Raw genomic sequence first — 10,937 nt, 5'->3', positions numbered from 1 at the left:
TATTGCCATTTTTTACTAACCTCTTCATAGCTCGAAAACGATTTTTTACTAATACATTTGTACTTTGCCAAGATTTTTTGTTCAGATGAAATATTTGTTGTGTGTTCGTCCATTGGCAATTTCAACAATTAACAACTGGCATTATTTTTTACAACTTTTTTATTGTTATTTATTTATTTTTGTAAACTGTCTTTTATGAAACAAATAAACTTGATTTCTCATTGTAATATTTGATTTCTAAATTTACACCTAAGCATATGAACTCCCAAAATATCGAGTCAAGAAAAAGTTTCATATGTACTGTACCTACAAATAGTCAATAATTAGTCCAAAATTTCATTGTAATACTATGGCAGCATTGCAAAGAAGCATCAAATAAGTGAGATTGAATCGAATCTTAGTCTTGAATACGGTTTTTGAACAGTTTTGTTGACTTTTAAAAAGTTTATACCAAACGTCACTTTCGCTGTCAAATATTGCGCTTTTAGGTTATGTGCAATGGCTGAAGGAAAAGTTTCTTAATCGACTTTTTTCTAATCTCATAATTAATTAATCTTAAATCCTAATTTTATAATCTTCTTATGCACTATGTACTGTATTTACAAATATCCAATAATTCGTAGATTCTGTATGTACAAATAGCCAATAATTCGTCGATACTGTATGTACAAATAGCCAATAATTCGTCGATACAGTATGTACAAATAGTCAGAAATTCGTCGATACTGTATGTACAAATAGCCAATAATTCGCCGATACTGTATGTACAAATAGCCAATAATTCCTCGATCCTATATGTGCAAATAGCCACATCCTTTAAATAAATCAATATCTTCCAAAAAAAAAAAACAAATACGAACAATAAAATTTCCTTTTATGTACATATTTGTTACGCCGAATTTAAGAAATTGCCCATTATGTGAAATAGGCAAAAAAATTTACCAACTTATGAAAAATGCAAGCTCGTTGCTCAATTCATGAATTTACCTAATGAATGAAAAAAGTAAAATAATTCATGCTGAATTCATGCATTCGGCAGATAATTTGCCTCGTTCACTTCAAAAGTTTCCTTGTTTTATTTTATATATTATATATAACTAACTGTATTACACGGCTTCGCTCGGTATTTTTTGTAATATAAACCGCTTAAACATGACTAATCTAATAGTTAACATTTTATTAAGTTCATTTGAATAGTTTTATTTTATATAAATGTATTTGAATACTCATTTGTTTATTTTTTATTAAATTGACTGTCACGAACAAACAAACATATATAGTAAGTCTCTTATAAAAAATTATATTTTATTTTATTTTATTTTATTTTAAAAAATCAATACCACAGAGACTTGACAGGTTGCCCCAAAGCGTCAATGTGATTTTAATACAAATAATAAAAATCATAAAAATTACAAAAAAAACATCATAAAAAAAATAATAAAAATCATAAATAAAAAAAAAACATAAGAAAATAATAAAAATCATAAATAAAAAAAAAACATCATAAAAAAATAATAAAAATCAAGTAAAAAATATGTACACAAAATAAAAACAAAGAAATAAGATTGAAAAATTTATATCGTGCTATTTAGGATGTGTTCCACCAACTCAACATAACTGGCATCGAATAGGTCCAAGTATTGTGCCAGTAAGTTAAGGAGTCGAACAGCTCTCGAGAGGGGGGAGTTCATGAGCACGTTTGATTTAGCCCTAATTGGTAAAAATATATCATGTTTTCTTAAAACTCTATATGAAATTATGTATATGAAATTATATGTATACCACAATCCGGCGCCTGCGCCCACGTGGCTGCACCCCCTAGGGCTTCGCCCTCGGCGCCTTTGGCCCCGGGGACTTCGAATCCTTTGAATCGAAAAAAATCGAATTACATATTTGTTCGATGACGTCACGGATTTACGATCCAACGAACGAAGGTTACATACAAATTATATATTAGATATGTATTTCCGCCATGGAGTCTTCAGAAATGCAACCGCATTGCATTAATACTAATTGGTATAGTTACCGACATTATTTTTTGTCCGTTATGCAGTTATGTCGAACCAGTGGCTGGGGGAGTCGATGACCCTGTCGAATGTGGCGTCGAATTTCGTAGCAAAGGAAAACGTGCCAATTGTGGATGTCCATTGTCGACGGAGAATTATACCACTCGAGACGTCAGATTGGAGTAATCCGGTCCATTGTGCTTTCTAGTACGTTACAATTACGAATCACTCTCGTTTGCCTCATTGTGTTTCCATCACACCAGCCCGGTCGAAATTGTAGCATTGTGGTTTGCAGGACATGCGCAAAATGCGTGCGAAGGATACGATTTGTGCGTAGACGATGATGTTCCTGGTCGCAGACCTTGATGGTTGATCATCATTAAATCAAGACTTGAGAATCTCTTAGGGCAGTTGATTCTTTAAAATTCTTTCAACGACTATCTTTACACTGCACAAGTTGGAGAACGTTAACTTAACCAGCAACATTTTTATTTTATTTATACCAGGAAGCAGGGGCGTCATTTTGGGGGCGAGGGGGCTGGAGTGGTCAGCCACCCCCCTAAATTCGAACGGGACTATCCACGTCGTTGAATGTATTATTATGAATTTTAATTAAAATACTAAACCAACAAAAATGGATATTTAAATTCTTTAGAACACTGTTAGGTATAAACAAGTCGATTTGAAAGATATTTTTAAAACTCGTTAATCCTTAAAAATTATTTTACTACTGGCTGAACCCGTCATGTGTTGCAATGCCAGAATAAGGCATGCAATTCCCGTTCCCGTTCGCGTTTCAAGTAATAGTTGAAGCTAACTAAATCTACTAACGTCTCTTCAACGCCATGTCGTCATAAACCAACTGGTGACGTGGTTACCAACGAACACATTCCCTTGACTGCACAATGGTGCTTCATACTTCCGCGTCGTTAAAATCATAATTGCGAATATTATTATTAAGAGGTTTTTTCCCGTTTTTTTTTCACAGCAAGCTTCCCGGATATGCATACAACAAATCCTGAAAGTTCCATCGTAATCGGTTGAGTGGTTTAGGAGCCTATACGAAACAAACAGACATTCAATTTTAATATATATACATATATAGATAAATTGTATTGATAAAAATAAATGCCAAGTTAAAATTCATATACACTCATTTTTTTAATAAAATACACCCCCCCCCCCCCCTCCTAGAAGGTCATTCGTTTCTGGTCAAACTCTGCCAGGAAGGCCTAACAGGTAACCCCAATGCGCCTTCCTAGCCAGAAAGATTGTACATTTGATACAAGTATTATTAATATTATAAAAAGTAAAAACATATCAATTAACATTCACAGAGAAATCTATCGCCAAATTTGTAAATTTACAACATTTTTTTTAAACAATTCAGTGAAGTTCAATAAATACATATCAATTAACATCCACAAGGACATTTATGGTCAAATGTGTAAATTTGCAGCATTTTATACAATTCAGCGAAATTCGAGATTTCTGAAAACTCGATATTTGCGAGAAAATGGGTAAGGTTGCCAATTTGTTGGAACCGTTTCAATGAAAATCAGATAAAATGGCAAACCTTGATCGACCTGGAGATACATATCCAAGGTCTGGCAAGCAGAAACCAGTGGGATTTGAATCCGTGACCACTTTGTTCAAAGCATTATATGCTTACTACTAGTCTATTCCACTACATAGATCAGTGGTTAGCATATAATTCTTTCGGTTGTGTGGTCATGGGCTCTATCCCTGGCTTTGTTGCTGGCCAGATCTTTGATATGTGACTTTAAGGTCTATCGTTTCCATTCAGAGTTTGCCAATTTATCTGATTTCATTTGGTTCCAACAAATTGGCATTCCTGTCCCGTTTTTTACAAAATTTGAGTTTACACCAACTCATAATTTAAAATGCTGCCAAAAATTTGTCCATAGATATCACTATGATGATTGTAATGTTTGATGATCGATGTTTGTAATTGACCTTGAATAATACTTATGTACAATGTTGACAATAGATGTCGTGTTAATAAAAAAATTAAATTGGTGTATACCTGTATAGATAAAAACCTTAAATAATATCAAGAGCTCATTTTGAATCCTCATTTTAAAATTTATTTCACTATAAATTTAAGCAGTATTTAGCTATTGGAAATTGAAGGGCGGTAGATAAAAAGTTTTTTCCGATATTGAAATAGTAATCCGCGTACAGATTAGACGCGCACCGACAAACATGGACACGCAAAGCGCACACGAACGAATACGGACATGCAAGGCGCTTACCGAAGAACACAGACACAAAAGGCGTTATATCAAATTCGTCACTGAGCGCATTGTGTGTTTAATGGAGGTTTATTTTGTCCCTGTTTCACATGGAACGTTTGTTGGTCTGTGCGCAATTTGTATGTACATATTTTCCTGTTTGTCTTGTGTAGGCGTAAGGCTGTGTGTCTTCGTGGTTATATCAAAATTTGGAGACAGATTTAAACGCTAAGCTTTTTTGCAGTGTCTCAATTTGAGATACGTATTGTTTGTAATTATTTTGACCAGTTGTTATATAATTCGCCATATGAATCAACTTACGTGGATTAGACGGAATATAGTCCAACTAGTCAGAATAAATTACAACTTATAATAAACTTCAACTATAACGGAAGTTGGTACCAGTTTAAATAGAACATTTAGAACATTGGTCATCAGTATGGCTTAATGGTAGCGTGTATGTTTAGCACCAAGTGATCAGTGGATTCGATTCGCCATACTGCTGGTTAGATTTGGGAGTATTTCTGACTCCAAATCGATCGTTTCTTATCAGAGTTTGCCAATTTTATCTAATCATTGTTGAAACGGTTCCTCAAAATTGGCAAGAAATCATCTTTCCTGCTGTTACAAATCTTCTGTATTTATTGTGTTTATAATTTGTAAAAATTATATACAAGATCTAAATTCATAGATGTCTCAGTGGATTAATTCTGTAATTAATTAATTAATTAATTGTTATTTCGTGTTCTTCAACTTCTGGAAATACAGTGATTTATGTAATAGTAAAATGCTGCATTGTTTGTCATTAATTGTCCAGGAAGGCGCATTGGGGTCTTCCTGTCAAGCCTTCCTGGTATATATCTATGTAAAAATAAAAATAAAATAAAATAAATAAAAATAAACATATTCCAACTAGTCAAAATATATTACAACTGGAAGATACACTTCAACTGTACCATATGATATAATAATAATAAATATTTTAATAGTTAGTAGCGTTTGCAGTTGGTAGATTTGACACCTGAAAGAGTTCACTAGTCATTTTATTGCCAAACACAAAACGTTTCCAATGTTTGAGAATCGCTAGTATAATAGTAATTGTTGCAACGTAAACATCATCAGTATCACGCCACCTTTTGTTCCACTTCTGTATGTAATCGATTTCTATGTTCCATTCAGATTTTGTACACATGTGTACACAGTTCACTCGCATTGCTTTATTTATATCTGTTCTTAATTGTCATTTCAATCTGTTACAACAAAAGTCACAAAAAAATCATCATCATTTACTGTAATATTGTGATTATTTTTCCGCTGATGTTTCGTTTTATTTTATAAACATTTCATAATAAGAATATGCAAATCACGATCTCACCACAACTTCAAATTATTATGTTATACATATATATTATATACGTATATACATACATACTATATAAATTCAATTTTGAAATGCTCGTCAGGCAATCAATTGCCTTAATGATTGTGTCATGAATTATTAATTTTTCTACTTTTTGCTAATATTCTTTTCTAGATAAATACTTTATAACTTCATTGTTTCGTTTTTCAACTTCAAATCGCCGTTCCATTTACTTTTAAATGTAGGTCAAAATCGATCTAAAAATCTAAAATTACTCCTACTTTTTTCGCTCCAGTGAAAAAAAAGCTCACTTCCGGTTATATCCCTCGTATATGTATGAATAGAAACCTGATAACCACAATATGAAATTAATATATTTATCTCACCGCAATTTTTTACCTAGATCCCAAAGTCGTCAAAAAAAGGATCACCACAACAACTCTAGAAAGGAGAATCTCATTTTGTTAGTATCTATTCCGGTTTTAAGGACTTGGGCTTCGAAATTATTCCGAACTTTAGCCAGAACAGACATAAAAAAAAATTCAGCTTAGTTTTTGCATTGTATTTCAGTCTCAGGATTTCGCATCATTCAATTTGAATGATGAACAATTATTGTAATTATACTATTTAAAATCAATTTTAATTTATTTTCCAATTCTATTAAAAACGTCTCTTTTAAAATCAAATCGATTTTCAATTCTAGTACATATGAATAGAATATTATGTCGTTTACGTGAGCTGCTGTTCTGTGCTGGAGCCGTGAACCGCTGGATAGTATGAATAGACTTTAATGCGTTTTTATATACAATTCCTTTCTACGTAAAATATTTTATGCAATGGAGGCAAAGAGCATTACTTTTTATGTAATGGAGGCAGAGATCATGCAAAATTGAAATAATAGATGAATGCTTATTCGATTTTGTTCGAAGGCTAGGCAACAGTGCGCTGGTTAATTTTACCAAAGTTAAGACCCATTACATTGGAATTTTTAGACCAAAATTAGACAAAATGCAAAGTTTTGACAAAATTGACGTTACAGTAAATTTATAATTATGACGCATTCAATAGGTGAACTTATATTTTTTTTTGCGGAAATAACATGCATATTCACGAACCCTGATTAGCAGGGCTATGGAATTGGAGTCGTGGAGTCGAAGCATTTCAAACGGAGTCGGAGTCTTTTTATTATTATTTTTAATTAATAGTTTTACGGTGTGCGTCAACTAGAATGTCCAATTCTACCGAAGTATGTAAATATGTACACAAATAAAGTGAAATTTAATAATCTCTTTATAAAAATTATGAATTTAATTTACATTACAAATAAAATCATCGAATTGCACATATTTTGACGTGTTCTAGCCAAAACTGATTGTTTCCTCTCATACTTTCGAGGAACATGTCAATTTTTAATGATTTTCTTTTAATTTCTTTAATCTAATATATAATTTTGAAAGAGACTTTGTATGTATGTGTTAAATTTAATAATCAATTTTTTGCGAAGTGAAACATAGAATAGGCTTATAAAAAAACAAATGAATATTCAAAAAAAATTATATAAATAAATTTAATAAAATGTTTACTATTAGATTAGTCATGTTTAAGTGGTTTTTATTACAAATACCGAGCGAAGCCGGGTAAAGCCACTAGTTTTCATATTTTGAAAATCGATATTATTTTTATTAATAATAATTTTAGCGTCGACAAGAAAAAATTGATCTTACTCAAATCTTTCAAGTTGGAGCCGGAGTCGAATTATAAAATATAGTAAATTTTGAACCGACTCCACAAACAATGATTTATAGAATGCTTTAAAATACAATCACTTGAGTCTTGTTCAATATCTGGGTCACTATTAAATAAAATATGCAAACATCAATTCAAAAAAAGTAAAACAACAGAAATTTATTTTTAAAATCTTCTTTTGTTAATAAAACTAAATTAAATTTGAGCAATTTTAAATGATAAATCCCTGAAAATTTAATAGGTTAAGTTTAAGCTTCTGATTTGCGTTTGACAGGTAACAGTTTAAGCCTCTGATTTGCGTTTGACAGTTATCATTCGCTTCTCTAACAATGAGAAGTGACTTTGTAATTATATTGTTAGATCCATACTCACTACCTGAATTCTCTTGAAAAAGTATGGAAATGTCAAGATACGAATATTTGGTTGCAACTATACTCATATACATAGTTACATAAATCAAAAATGAGCAGAAAGAATACCAATTAGCGGTCAAATGTGTATGGAAACAGCCTTTTTTTTTTTCGTATGGTTGGTTGGCTAGATTTGTTTTATATTTTGGCAACAGTAGTGCTAACTATGGGTACTAACGGCCACACATCTGCTTAACTACAAGCGTTTTTCTTAATAAATAATGAGTATTAAAATTATGAAACAAAAAATTTTGTTGTTATACTCGAAACCAAGTCAAAATTATTCGGATTATCCGTGTTTTTAGATTATCCGTGCCCTCCCTCCCAAGCATTGGCCCGGATAATTGAGAGTGTACTGTATTCGAATATTCGGATTGGAAACTCTAGTACAGAGGGTTCGTAGGTTACTTGGCTATCATAAAACTAAAATCGAAAACATTCATTCAAAGCAACAAACACACCGCTTAAGAGGGCTGGACACCAGCGCCTTGTCCATACAAACGTATTGTTCCGTAGGGGTGGGTGGAGGATCCAAGTAAAAGGCCAACAGTCGTATCACAGCATTTATTGATGATTAAGGAGATACACGTATTGCCACTGCTCAGTCCAGAATGACCTGATATCGCCTACGTACCGCCTTATAAGGGGTAGATCTCTCAGGACGTCTAATCTGTTTACCTACTGTATAGTCACGTATTCGGATATGTATTCCCACGGTATGAGAAGTGCAATGATTGTTTAGCTTTCATGCACTTAGCTTGTCGCTAATCCTTAAAACCACTTATACCAGTCGCACGGTATGCATTTAGTTAATCCGTTAACAGATATCCGTTACAGATAATCCTTGAACGGTCACACAGTCTCTGGGATTCTATTCGCTTAATCCGCTGCGTACGTAACAGTATTACACTTCTCCCTTCCTCAATTATGGCACTAGAGAAATTATGGATATGGATATCCACCATTGGCATGCATCTGTGCTTTTATTTTTTTGATAAGTTATTTTTTATAGGAGCTAGGAGCCGCCAAACATTTATAAAATCGCCTCTTTTTTACACCCACGAAAAGAGTCCAGCGTGCTTATTTAACGGTCGATTTAAAAAGAAATACGAGCATAGTTACACAGAAAATATTTTTCTCATACCGATGATGAAATTTTTTTAAAAATTGGTCCAGTTTTAGAGGAGATAATAGGAGAATACGAAACCTTGATTTTGTCGATTTAAAATACGTATTATCTGGTCGAAGCGCAACTTTCGCATTCACTCAATATATATATTGATATATATTGTCGCATTCACTCAATATATGCATACACTCAATATATATATCGAAGAAAGGAACGGTAACAAAATTAAGGTTTCGGGTGTACAGCCCTCTTAAGAGGGCTGGACACCAGCGCCTTGTCCATACAAACGTATTACACTTCTCCCTTCCTCAATTATGGCACTAGAGAAATGGATATCCACCATTGGCATGCATCTGTGCTTTTATTTTTTTGATAATATGGAGGATGAACGAATGAGACGACTGGCATGTTAATGCACGTGTTTATTATATGACAGCTGAAGACAGAGTGAGTAGTGGCTCTCCGAACCCAGCCGGGTTGGTCCCCACTCGCAGGAAGGCAACCAAACTCGACCATGTCGTATAAGCGAGCCGCCACAATAAGTAATTTTTTATAGGAGCTAGGAGCCGCCAAACATTTATAAAATCGCCTCTTTTTTACACCCACGAAAAGAGTCCAGCGTGCTTATTTAACGGTCGATTTAAAAAGAAATACGAGCATAGTTGCACAGAAAATATCTTTCTCATACCGATGATGAAATTTTTTTAAAAATTGGTCCAGTTTTAGAGGAGATAATAGGAGAATACGAAACCTCGATTTTATCGATTTAAAATACGTATTATCTGGTCGAAGCGCAACTTTCGCATTCACTCAATATATATATTGATATATATTGTCGCATTCACTCAATATATGCATACACTCAATATATATATCGAAGAAAGGAACGGTAACAAAATTAAGGTTTCGGGTGTACAGCCCTCTTAAGAGGGCTGGACACCAGCGCCTTGTCCATACAAACGTATTACACTTCTCCCTTCCTCAATTATGGCACTAGAGAAATGGATATCCACCATTGGCATGCATCTGTGCTTTTATTTTTTTGATAAGCTATTTTTTATAGGAGCTAGGAGTCGCCAAACATCTATAAAATCGCCTCTTTTTTACACCCACGAAAAGAGTCCAGCGTGCTTATTTAACGGTCGATTTAAAAAGAAATACGAGCATAGTTGCACAGAAAATATCTTTCTCATACCGATGATGAAATTTTTTTAAAAATTGGTCCAGTTTTAGAGGAGATAATAGGAGAATACGAAACTTCGATTTTATCGATTTAAAATACGTATTATCTGGTCGAAGCGCAACTTTCGCATTCACTCAATATATATATTGATATATATTGCCGCATTCGCTCAATATATATATCGAAGAAAGGAACGGCAACAAAATTAACGGGTGTACAGCCCTCTTAAGAACCACCGGAATAATCAATTAAAATCTGCAAAATAAAAAAAGTTCGTAGAAAAAAACACTTTCCAGTTTGACAAATGATTATTCGAGATGAGATGCGAACGCAGAGACGTGTGACATAAGGTTTGTTGTGTCGTGCGAATCACGTGCACGAAATCGACCGTAGTCAAGTTCAAGTTTGCGGCACGCGGGGCCATTGGCAAAGCCTTGAGATAGGTCGCGCGATATATCGCGCCATACACACAGGCATGCTCGTTGATCGGTGGGTTTTAAAAGGCAAACTGACAACCTTTGCTGGCAACCCTGTTCGAGCCGAAATCGCCCCGACAGGGTGAGTGACTCACCGCGTCAGACCCGCTATATGTACAATCTGCCGAACCTAGTGCAATTATATTGCACGCGCGGTGACCATGCGTTCTCCTCTTATTTTCAGCACCGTCGATCATTTATCAGTGTTATCACTTAAACGCTGACCAATTAAACCTCGTTGCATATCGCACTCGACGAAGAACTATAAATGTCCGATGTTTGCATATATGTACACAATCGCGACAGGTAAACGATACGTCACAACGCTCGTAATGCAGTGTCAAGGTAGCGAAATCGGCGATAAGTGACACG

This window comes from Arctopsyche grandis, chromosome 11 (assembly GCF_051622035.1).
Source record: "Arctopsyche grandis isolate Sample6627 chromosome 11, ASM5162203v2, whole genome shotgun sequence".
Taxonomy (NCBI): domain Eukaryota; kingdom Metazoa; phylum Arthropoda; class Insecta; order Trichoptera; family Hydropsychidae; genus Arctopsyche; species Arctopsyche grandis.
This window is presented reverse-complemented; position numbering follows the sequence as displayed.